Source organism: Orbicella franksi, chromosome 4 (genome assembly GCF_964199315.1).
Source record: "Orbicella franksi chromosome 4, jaOrbFran1.1, whole genome shotgun sequence".
Classification (NCBI taxonomy): domain Eukaryota; kingdom Metazoa; phylum Cnidaria; class Anthozoa; order Scleractinia; family Merulinidae; genus Orbicella; species Orbicella franksi.
Window position 1 is genome coordinate 2,625,943 of NC_138148.1, and position 13,060 is coordinate 2,639,002.

Genomic DNA, 13,060 nt, shown 5'->3' on the forward strand with positions numbered 1-13,060 from the left:
GTTTCGGATATGGCACCAAAATCAATTGACTGTGAAGGCTTGGGTAGACTACAAGTAGTCCTTCTTTCGCTTTTTTCGCTTAGTCTGTCGTTCGTGATGCAAAAGAAAGCCGCAAGAAAAATTTGGCCCTGCGAACTCCTAGTGGTGATACGAGCATCTCACACCCAGGATTTCACATGGCCATTTTTTTCTCACGGTTTTCTTTCGCGTCACGCTTGACAGACTAAGCGAGAGAGGAACTTTTATTTTCGTAGGATTGATTTAAGGTTGAAAAAAAAGAAAGCAAAGAAAAAGACCATTTTAACCGTTGGCCGTAAATCGCATTCTGAAACACTTTGAAGTCTGCCCTGCTGCAGCGACTGGTTAGAGACTGGACCCAAATATTCCATTCTGATGAAGTTGTTTTCTGATGACGCAACTCTACCACTGTGTCTACAGATCCGTATAGTAGCCATTAATTGTAGGAATGGCTCCGAGCCTTTTGATAATAAACCGCTGACCATACCCAATACTGCTGATATTACCTAGTTCACCCATTGTTTCCATTCATTCCCCTTATTCACCTTCATTTAGCCTCGTCCACGATCATCCATACACCCTCATTCACGTTCAGTCACTTGCATTCACCCTTATTCACATTCATTCACCCTCATGCACCTTCATACACCCTCATTCACGTTCAGTCACTTGCATTCACCCTTATTCACATTCATTCACCCGCATTCACCTTCATTCACCTTCATACACCATCATTCATCCTCATTCATCTTCATACAACATCATTCATCCTCATTCACCCTCACTGACCCTCATTGACCCTCATTCACTATCATTCACCTTCATACACCTTCATTCACCTTCATTCACCTTCATTCATCTTCATACACCTCCATTCACCTTCATACACCTCCATTCACCTTCATACACCTCCATTCACCTATCTACACCTCTATTCATCTTCATACACTTTCATACACCATCATTCACCCTCATTCACCTTCATTCGCCCTCATTCACCATCATTCACCCTCATTCACTCTCATTCACCTTCATTCACCATCATTCATCCTCATTCACCTTTATTCACCCTCATTCACCTTCATACACCACCATTCACCTTCATTCACCTTCATACACCTTCATTCACTATCATTCATCCTCATTCACCGTCATTCACCATCATTCACCTCCATTCACCTTCATCCACCTTCATACACCTTTATACACCATCATTCACCTTCATTTACCTTCATACACCATCATTCACCCTCATTCATCCTCAATCACCTTCATTCACCCTCATTCACCCTCATTCACCTTCATTCACCCTCATTCACACTCATTCACCTTCATTTACCATCATTCACAATCATTCACCCTTATGTACCTCCTTACACCACAATTCACCCTCATTTACCTTCACACACTTTCATTCACCATCATTCAACCTCATTCACCCTCATGCACCTTCATACACCATTATTCACCCTCATTTACTTTTATTTACCATCATTCACCTTCATACACCTTCATTCGCCATCATTCACCCTCATGCACCTTCATACACCCTCATTCATCTTCATCCACCCCCATTCGCCTTCATGCACCTTCATACACCTTCATTCACTATTATTAACTATCATTCACCCTCATGCACCATCATTCACTCTCATTCACCGTCATTCACCTTCATACACCATCATTCACCCTCATTCACTTTCATTCACTTTCATTCACCCTCATTCACCATCATTCACCCTCATTCACTCTCAAGTACATTAATGCAAAGAATGTTGTAATACATTTGCAAACTTCTGTAACGTTCACACTGTAGCCCAAGAGAATTACATGCAGTGGGAATGTTTTATGAGAACTACATATTGAGCTAAGTCACCCACCCCTGTAAGAAGGCCAGCTGTATCGCGAACAAATGCACTTATGTCCAGGATTGAGTGTACTTACAAAATTAATAATATACATGAAAAAATTAAACGATTCTGATTGGCTGAGAGCAGTGTAGTTCAAGTGTAACACGAGTGCAAAAAGTGTAACATCAGTGCAAAAAGTGTAACACCAGTGCAAATTACACATCGTGATTTTGGATTATGATTGACTGAAAGACAATAGAATTGTTGTTTACAGTCTATCGAACCTTATCTCTGGCAATCTTTGTTAACCTTTCCTTTGTGTACTTTTGCAGTGAAAAAGCTGGTTCACCGCGTCAAATGGACAGGATAAACCTTCAGATACGGAAGGTACTGGAAACCTGAAAAATAACAGTTTAATAAGATAGAAAAACACCAAAGACATAATGATAAACCAGAAAGGAACAAGGATGGCTAAGGATGGAGTAGATTAACACGGATTGCAAACGACGAATTTGAAAAATTGAGGCTAAACTTTTCAATATGCGCAAACCGTGACTGAGCTCCTTTAAATAAGCTTAAATTTGGCTATTTCCGTAAAAAAAATCACGAGAAATTATGAGAACTAAAGCAAATGTTAAAAAGAAACCGAACAAATGGCAAGATTTAAATTCTACAAAGAAACTGAATTCTAGATATAGAAGCGCTAACTTAAAATACCGTAGTGCAGCACGTTCTTTCCAGCGAACTTCGTCCGCAGGAATTTTTACGGTCAAAATTAAAAGTGTTGGTTGTATCGACGGTTAGATCTTCATGCGATTGCGTAAGCTTATTCATTGTCAGAGAAAAGTTTTTCTTCCAAAGATATTTTCCAAAGTCGTGAAAAAGAGGTAAGAAAACTGAGTATGCGTCATAACTTGCGCGCGCATAAATTTGGTCATTATTAAAGTTGAATTATGACGCAACTGTAATTGTTTAGTTGGACTAAAAGTACGTTTTACGACGCTTCACCGCGGTGTTCTTGTCTGTGAGATTTTCGACAGTTACAGGCCAATTTCGATTTATTAAATGTCTTACTTAGCTCCGAGGCTTAGGGGAATAAAACAAAAGAGACCGGCTCGGGTCTAAGGGATGAATAATTAACTTCTTTTTTTATTATTCCGTTAAGCCTCGCGGAGCCAAGTTAGAATTTTAATATATCAAAATTGGCCTATTAACTACAAACATAGCATATTCGGATCAAAATTCCTTTCAGGTGCGTGTTTTTCTCCCAAGTTGCTCATTCTTCACAATTCAAAGCACACAATCTTAACGTGGGATGCATTTCTTTTGTTCAAAGCATATTTCTCGTGGCTGTAACGAATTTTAATGTGGGTATATATAAAGAAGTGTAGAATGACACACCCATTTTAGCGTCGGTCGCCGTTGCATTGAAGGCAAGGGCGAAGACATCTTAGTCGCTGTGCTCCCTTCAGGCAAGTCCATATTTTCTTTATTTATCGCCGTTGAATTGAAGGCAAGGGCGAAGATATCTTAATCGATGTGCTTCCTTCAGGTAAGTCCACATTTTCTCTAGCTAGTTACGTGTCCTAGCTGTTTCCCTCGTCTTTCAATTTGATCATTGAATGGTATAATAAAACTTTCCTCAATGCTGTGAAAGCTTCGAGGTGCATGTGTTTTTCCTTGACATCGAAGACTGTATTTAGGCGAAGTCGAAAAACCGAATAGCAAACATTTCTCTTGTGAGTAACTGAATGATTATTTTTAATAAAAAGTTTGTTTACAGCTTGGTAATCTGCTTGGTTTGCCGTTTGACTTTGTCAATCGCAATTTGTTTCGTCACCTCGGAGCGCTACCATGTACACTCTTTTTAACTGTTATAAAAACAGAAAATTCCAACCGCCTTTGCCTTTGCTCTGATATGAAGAGAACAGTTATGTAGTTATATCAAAACCTATAACTAATCTTCAGTTCGTTCCCACTACAGTGCACCACTTTGTTGGTAGTCGTTTAAAAGTGTTATTCCACATTTTGAGGGAGTTTTGTTAAGTGCAAGGCCGATAGAGGTCCGTTAACTGATACTAATACTCAATCAAGTCAATTTTGCTTGAGTTAACACGCGAAAAACGTAACCATGACTTTCCTGTTTTTTCACAAGAATTGACCAGAGGCAACAAAGTTGTATCCAAAGGAATTGAATTGGAGTGACAAGCGTCATTCACCAATTCAAATGAAGTGTAGCACGACCAGCTATGGACTTCTGGCAAGTTGCATGTTGACGACAACTCCGTTGAAGTTCAGATAAGTGAATCACAGTTGTCGCTAGATTTCATTTAATATAATCCTTTGAAGTTTGCAGCTAAGTCCAGTTTAGGGGTATCCAGACGTAACATTAGAACCAGTTTGCAATTTAATAAAGAATGTGATCGATTTCAAAATGAGTGCATGTCGCTGGTAATTTTGTATGCCTTGTTGCTGAATGTTTCGTAATTATAATGGACGAGTCTCGTGTTTGGACGTATTTTTGTTTAAAATTAACCCACAGACAAAAGTGACACGTATTATTTATTTCGTACTATTAAGTTCAAACATTTTTCATTTATCTTACAAATACAGGAAATCAAGTACCGAGTCTAAGATCTTACGATTTGGTGGCACTAAAGTTTTACTGGTTTTTTTTTTTTTTTTTTTTTACATAATCCATTCGTAGAATGCTTCAGTTTATCGTCCTGCGATCGTGTTTTTCTGTTTAAAAAAATAATTTTTTGAAATCCATAGCAAGAATCTAAGAACTTCTAACTTATTGACTATACTGGCAAATTCGTTCATTAATTCTAAAAAAAAAAAATTGTCTGAGCTGAAGCTAACTGACTAGCCTATAGGCGTAGTTCAATGACGAAAATGAGCAAAAAATAGCAAAATTCTCAGCGCAGGAATGAAGATTTGCAAGCTCGTTAGGCTAGCTATACTGTTATTTGTTCGCCAACATGAGAGCAATTGGCTTTTGAAACAAAGAGCTGTTTGGCTGTACAAAAATTGAATTCAAAACAATTGATGTCATTGTCTGCAAGCAGTGAATATTGCTCTTTATCTCTGATCCGTTGACAGAAAAACTTATTGCCAGAATGTTGTCATGGAAATCAAACGCAGATGAATCCGATGGATTGACCACACACTTCCCAAGGTTGCCTAGAGATGGACACCAACTGGCAACAGCAAACCTGGTTGGCCAAAAACCACCTGGCGCCTACCATGAGCTCAATGAGGAACAACATATCGTACAAAACAGAGATGTAGATGGATTGTGGCTGCCTTGTGTCCCACAGAGAACGAAGAGGATTAATTAAAAAAGTAAGTAAATCACGTTATCAACCTTACAGCAAGTCTTTTATCGTAAATGGCGGCTGTCCTTCATTATCAACTCATGCTTACGCTACCAAGTTGAATAGAAATACATGAAAGATGAAGAGTTGTTCCAAATCGATTGTTTTAATTTGTGACGGCCATTTATTATGGTTCAACTTTCCGACCACAACATGCGAACAAGTTTTTGGGGTGAGCAAGTTATCTGTCCATGAAATAATCATAAGTAAACCTAGGTGATTAAATAACTAAAGTTGCTGCCGTTTGCTTTGCTATCTCCAGGATGACCAAAGATGTGTTAAAGGACAGTTCACGAGTTTCAGGATTTATTCATCAACCTTAATTAATTGAATCAGTTTCATCAACGTTACCTGAATTTTGGATGGCAGTGTGCAGAACTTCACTTCTGGCGTACGATCGATGACTATTGGAAAAACATCTCAGCTCAGATAAGTAGATAATGGTTTTCCTATCGTTACACTCCAAGAGTGTTAAAAATCGTGATTCGGATTGTAAAATTGATAGATTTTCAAGTTTCGTACTATTGCTGCATATAAGCGTACGGTTGTCTTGTTGTCCAGAAAATGCCATAATTTATATCAGTACAATACACGTGCACTGTATTATGTTCGATAATAATTATTATAATGAGACTACCGTTTGATTGGAAGGACTTTGGGTCGAACTTCTGTTGGCTCAGATCATTTTCACGTGGAGGGGGGCGGGGGTGGAGTTATTATGTAAAGGAACATCTTGCACTTTTCATTTTACGTTCTTGGAATTAAGCGTCTGAAAACATTTAGGTGAAGAGGAGAATGCCACGACGTAAATAGTCGTAAAAAAGGTTCTTTAATAATCATTAAATCCAATTTTAATAGCTAGCTTATGTTATAACCAAGTTGGAAAGCATTATCCTTGATTCTTAGAAGCACGAACAATACAGCCCATCTTGGATTCCATGGGAATTCTATTTCATTTTTGAAGAAAATGCTAAAACTCGAAAACACATCAAAACACTACTGTTTTCTGAAAATTTACATAGTTATCAACTGTATCTAACACTGCTGTAAATTTATTAGTTGACAAGGTAGTGTTGATTAAATTTTTTTTTTCTCTGTTTCTCTCGCTCCAGGCGGCTGATATATCACTGTTGACAGAAAGGGTAGCCATCTTAGATCGCAATGTACTGTTGGACTTTGGCACAAGTTGACTATTGGAAACATCAAATCTCAGATAAGTACATTATTTCTACTCTCGTTAACTTTGAACAGTTTCAGCGTAAGAATTATGAAAATCTCAGAAACTGATTAACTAGAAGATATTGCCTTAGTGAAGAACTAAATTCTTAGAATTAGTATTAACAATATGAGAAAATCAGTAACGAGAATACACATTTTGAGCATGGGATGTACTTAAGAGTTACCACTTTGAAAAACTAAATTCTCAGAGTCAACATTTAAAACAATATGAGAAAACCAGTAATGAGAATATACATTTTGAGCATGGGATGTGTTAAAAGTTACCACTCAGTTCGTTATGCTGAAGGTCAACCTGAAACTATCTAACATTATTTCTCGTAATTCTTGTTTTTTTCAAGGCATTTCAAGGCAAAAGTATTTTGCTAAATTGAGAACAATGGTGGTTTCTTTTCGAGAAAAATTTAAATGAAGAGGAAGGGGTAGTAAGTAATTAATACATGGCCGCGGCTTATCAATAAAATCATCTCGTGAATGCTCACTAGTTTTCCCAGTAAGCCGAGATGAATGATACATCGAACTGTCGTTTTGCATGTATACATCCTTTGCATTTGAGTAGTATTCTCGAGAATATAAAGTGAAGTATCTCAATTGAAAGTTTTTAATCTTACAGTTCGTCACACTGCAAACTTCATGTGAGAGTGCTGTTTGTACAGCCGTATAACTCTTGACGGTATCACAATGAGCCAAATTAAAAGTATGATTGCTCTAAAAAGGACTTCTTCTGTTTTTTGTTGTTTTTTGTTTTTGTTTTGTTTTTGTCGAGTAAAGGAAAGGATTTTAAATCTTGAAAAAATCTTGGAAAGGCACAGCTAGTCAGATAGCCGGACTACAATAGATCGTTTTCACTGTCGTGCAATAGAAAAACAAAACAAGAAAATTCAATCTTATTGAAGATAAATAAAGAAGACTCCTCTCCAGCTTTTAGGTCTATGCGCTATCCCAAACTTCAGTTATTTGCCTAAATGTTTTGCACAAATTTACAGAGCTCAGTATGGTGCCGCCATATTGGTGTATCTCCGTGGTACACGAATCTTTGTTTATAATATTTGCCCCATAAGTGATAGTTTCTGATGGAAATTCTGAATATTGAAAGGGCATAGCACGATCAACTGTGTCAAGGAATTTGAGCTCGATGTATTGAAAATTTTTTGAGCGACGCGGGTTTAAAAACTCAAAATTTAACAAAGAATGTAAAACGTGATGTCCCGCACTGCCATATCTCTGAAATTCAAAATGCACTTGTTTCCAAACGGACACCATTGCGCTGAAATGCTGTCAAGATGTATAATTTTCGCACCTCTTATGCCTGATGAGAATAGAAACTCTGGTGGCTCTTAACGTTTGGATTTAAAAGCTTGATGACATCACGTGAAAACGTTCCACTGAATTGAGCATAGAATAATTGAAGTCGCCTTATTCAGATCTAATCATTAATTAGTTCTACAATAATAATTAAGACAAAATCCGAGAGGAAATCGGGCAATTTCAGTTTTTATTGGACAAAAACCTCCATCCAGTAAGTATCTTGCAGTCCTTTTTGCATTTTCTAAAAGGTTAAGATATAAATAGTTGCTTGAAATAACACCGAAAACCATTTCCCATGGAAACAAGGGAAAATAAGTTTCAAAGTTTAGAGAAATTGTGCAAACAAAGGTAAACTTTCATCATCAGTTTCATTTCACCAGTAATTTCAAGTATTTCACATGAACTTCAAAATCTGTTTCAGTCGACATTTGGTGTTGTTAGAAATAATTTCCCTTGAGAAGATATTTAAAACAGTCGCACAGCCATTTGCAATACGATGTGAATAATCTCGGTACAAAGTTTTTTCCACTTGTTACTCAAACGTCTTGTAGATTCCTTCTTAATTACTCGGAGGAAGATTATTGAATGAACTTGGTGAGCAATTGTAAAAGGAAACCATGAAACAACTTTCATACCGTTACTGGAATTTTTTAACACAGGATTTGGCAACATGACTTCTACCAATACCAGAGTATACAAGCTTATTAAATTGCCTTTGCAATTAATTCTCAACTTGTTTTTTTGCTTGCATAATGTTTACATTTATGGAGCCCTCTGTAGTTTTTTTTTTTTTTTTCATCACGGCATGCTCATGAAAGCACGTAAGGATACTTTTTTGAATATTTTAACCGACCCACCCCTCCAAAAGAATGAAAAACGGCCAAAATATGTAGGGACTTTCAGAATATATTTAGGTGATTTCAGAGTATATTTGCACATTGACCATTCAATTCATCTGTGCAATGTCGTCCTTGGGGGGTTAAATCTTACACGGACTCGTAGATAGATCAGAAAGAGAGAAAATTTTAAAACAAATTGCTATGACTTAATTTAGGTCTACGGGTTAAATTTCGCGGAGAAAACGTTTTTTGGCAATTTGCGATGAGTTCTCTTTCATCAAATGTTCGTGATACAATGTTAACCGAAAACTGAAGTTCATTTAAAAATTTAAAAAAGCAAAATTGTACTTATTAGAGTGTTTCATGTGAAAAAAACGTTTTGAATGACATTCCAATGGGGAAAGGAGCATTGTTGACTGGCCGTATTATCTATTGGACGAAACTTTGTGCTAAAATATTCAGAAAATATAAATTTTAAAGAAGACTCATAAATTATTATAACTGATCATAAAACGAAAATTAAAACTGTGTTAACACAACGATATTAAAGATATGATAAAAGGTCAACTAGACGTCGAACTCGAAATCCTTAAAAAAAACGCAGATTATATAATTAATAAATGGAATTTCTGTCGTTTATTTAAATCGACTTAAAAGATCACACTTCTTAACTGGTTTTAAACTCACTACTTTGTTTTCAATTTCATTGGAAACTGCATGCGAAATCCTCCGTTTTTCATACATGAAAGAATGAATTTTGAGTTGTGGTTAAGAAATGAAATAGTTAGCTTAAGCAACGACGATACCTACGCCAGGGACGACTCCTAGAAAGAAAAATGATATTTCTAATCTCGTAACAATCTGGATATCTGCTCCGTACGCCAATCAGTACTTAAAACTTGCTCAAACTAAATATGTAATGCCAGCGGTCCATTCCCAAAAGAAATACAAAAAATTTGCCATCCCGACCTACGTTCTTCAAAATGCACAGAACCTGTTCATGTAGCGTTACGGCTACAAAATGCACAAAGATTTAAAACGTACGCGCACAGCCATTGTTCTACTCGATAAACCTTTTGTTTGGTGACGTTTTCGTCGCTGTTTTATGTTTTTTTTTTCTTCATTTGGGATTTTTTATTTCCACAATTACATCAATTACAATCCTTTTTTTAACAATTAATTTACAGAAGAACGAATAAAGTTTGGTTTACAGAAGTTAACAGTGACACCATATTGAATCAATTAAGAAAAAAGATTTCGTCAATTCTTATTTTCATATTTATTTAACTTCACGATTTTCCTTAATAATAACACACATGAAAAAATTACTCGATTCTGATTGGCTAAGAGGAGTGTAGTTCAACTGTAGCACCAGTGCAAAAACTGTAACATCAGTGCAAAAAGTGTAACACCAGTGCAAATAACACATCGAAATTCTGGATTATGATTGACTGAAAGACAATAGGGAATTTTCTAAGAAAATGATATCACGCAAAATGATGACGAAAATTTTGTGCTGAAACTTTGAAAAAAGTTTTCTCAAATGAGAAAAACTGGCTTCAAGAAAGATCTTCCGGCACTTGCTCCACGCGAATTTTTTCATGTTTATATTATTAATACGTAATCATACGGTTTGTCTCGTTCAATTTGGAGTTAATTTGCACTTGTGAGTGCAATTTCAGCTTTTTGAAAAACTCACTTGAGCTCCCTAATGTCCGAAAAGTTAGAACACACGGGTAACTGGGAGCGTAGGGCGGTGTTTCGTAAGACATTTCCGTGAATTCAAATTTATAATCATATTACCTTTGTGGAATAACTGCTTGCAAATGATTTGTTTCTCCGCCTCTTTTAGCGTAATTCCGAAAGTAGTTAACGCAATTTTCCTGTGTTTTTTTTTTTCTTTGGTGACATCAGACAATAAATGTTTCTGATTTTCGTGAGTGGATAATTTCCAGCTGGAACTGATACGAAAAGTAAGTGTTCCATGAGTGGTGAATTCAATGTTTGGGCGTTAACAGGGTCTGAAGACAGATGTCAGCGAGGCATCAATTCTAAACCAAACCCGGTTGTTCACTGCATCACATGACTAAAAAATAAATGTATTATGGTTATGTTTGACAAAGGGAAATTGTGACAGGCGAGAGAGTTTACAAAACTGTTTGGCTACGTATTTACCAGCCCAAATGGAAATAAATAGACGGCTTTCTTGCCAATTTCGAGTTAAAAACTGACTCTTCGTACATCACTTGCACAAAAAAGTGACTTGACTTAGCTCGAAAGCTCATTTCAAGGGCACCGCTTTAAAAATTGCAAATGAACCAACGGATAATAAAGTTATAAAATTGATAGTGGATCAGCAATTAAATCTCTTGACTGAATAAAGACATTGCCAAAGAGTCAGGTGATGAGAATAAATAATACATCAACTATGAGATATTGTCTTGATGTCAAAATTTACAATATTTATTGCCAAATTTTCATCTTTCGCATATCAAAATATACGAGAAAGAATGTAGCAACTAAGTATTGAATGTTTCATACTTTTAAGTGGAAAAAATATCCAGCGTTAGATTTATTTTGTCAAATCGCTCGCATTGTGGGCTGAAATAGCGCCACAAAACACCAGCAACAGATTGTTTTCAGTCGTGTGTCGTGACGAAAGCTGACTCTATGCATTGTTAAAGAGGAGGCTAGGTAGAAGAAATGTACAATTTACAAACTCTTTCCGGCGTTCTTATTGGAAAAGGTCAGAGAAAAGAATTGGACTTACGTGTTTGAAAACTTTGTTTAAGTTCAATCTTGACACCAAAATTACAGTACATGTTCAAGAAGGGAAATCGATGCCTCCAAAATAACCATTACATTTGATTTAGGAATTCTGGCTTTATAAATTACCCACAGACAGGTTTTATGAGCTGTTCTTGTGGCATATTGTGTAGATTTCATCTCGATACAGTCGCTTTTTTAGAGCATTAAATGAAACGGCTGCAATTTGTGGCAGCTCGACTTAGCATATTTTTTTAAAAAACTAAATGACGACTAAGATGTTCAACGACAAAACAGGAAAAAAATTCCAAAGTAATACCAGGAGTGCGAATTTAATTCCTTGCATGGTACAGTCACATGAAAAATGATAAGGAAAAACAGTACTTTTGTTTTAAGCGTCCTGTACAAAAAAAGTTAAGGCTGTGAAGTTCTTAACTGGTGATTTGTAGAAGAAAAAGTGAGAAACTTGTTGAACTGTAATTCAGAGGTGGATTGTTTATAAATTCAAGAGAAAGATATTTTTTCGATTTCGGTGTAAACGAAGATGTGATTTTCCAGCATTCGCTTCGCTCCAGTTTTCACGTATTGTTCCTAGAAAGCGATAACAAATTCAAGTTAAAAAGTCGTTCATCACTGAAACGTGTTATGTGGATTATAGAAATGAACTCTATTATTTTCAAGAAATAGTGATCGACAGCTCATTTCTCCTTTCTGCAGATGATGAGAATTTCAATTGATTTCAGTTAATTACAATAATATTAATTTCAACAAGATGATGAGAAAAAAGGAAGTCATCAACTCTGGATCATTGTCCAGTTGATGGAGTAGTGAATAGGCCATTTCCGAGTTTACCTTGTCCTTAGGTTTGAAAACGAGTTCTCGTGCAAAACCACTTTTGCGATGGAAGGCAAATTTCACTCTCGATTTCTGATTTTTTTCTAGTTTCTTTGTGTACGATGACAATTAAAAAATAAGATGTTCAATACGCAGACACGCGAGTTAAGTTATAATTATCCATTTCCAACGTTCAATAGTGCTGCCCACTTTGTTGCAAAAGTAAACAAGAAGTAAAGTTATATTATTCCATAATGATGATTAGTTTTCGATTTTCCATTATTTTATTGTAACCAGAAATAATTTGGCAACGCTCTGTTAGAAATGCTGCGGGATAGCTTAAGGCATTTTAAAATTATTCAGTACCTTTAAGATTCCTGGAAGGAATATAGCCTAGAATAATAACATATTTCTGTTTGTCGTGAACGGATATTAAATTTTCCAGTTAGTACCGGTAAAAAGTGGTAACTCCATACATGTTTGGAGCGTTTCTAGCTACGGTCTTGAGAGAGGTGTCGGTGAGGCATCAAATTCCCCAACAAACCCGTTCTCTGTATAAAATGACTTACTATACACGACAAGTTCAGTGAGAAAATAAACGCACTCTGTTTAATGTCTGACAGTGGGAAACTGACAAGCGAGATAGTTTACAAATCTAATTTTGCCATCAGTCTCCAAAACGAAATAGAGCTTTTCGTCTACCAATTTTGAGTTTGAAATATGTTTCTTCACACTTCAGTTACACAAATAAACAGTAATTTGAAGTTCACTTTAAGAATGGCTTGATTTAGCTCGAAAGATCATTTCATTTTATAAAATAGTAAATGAG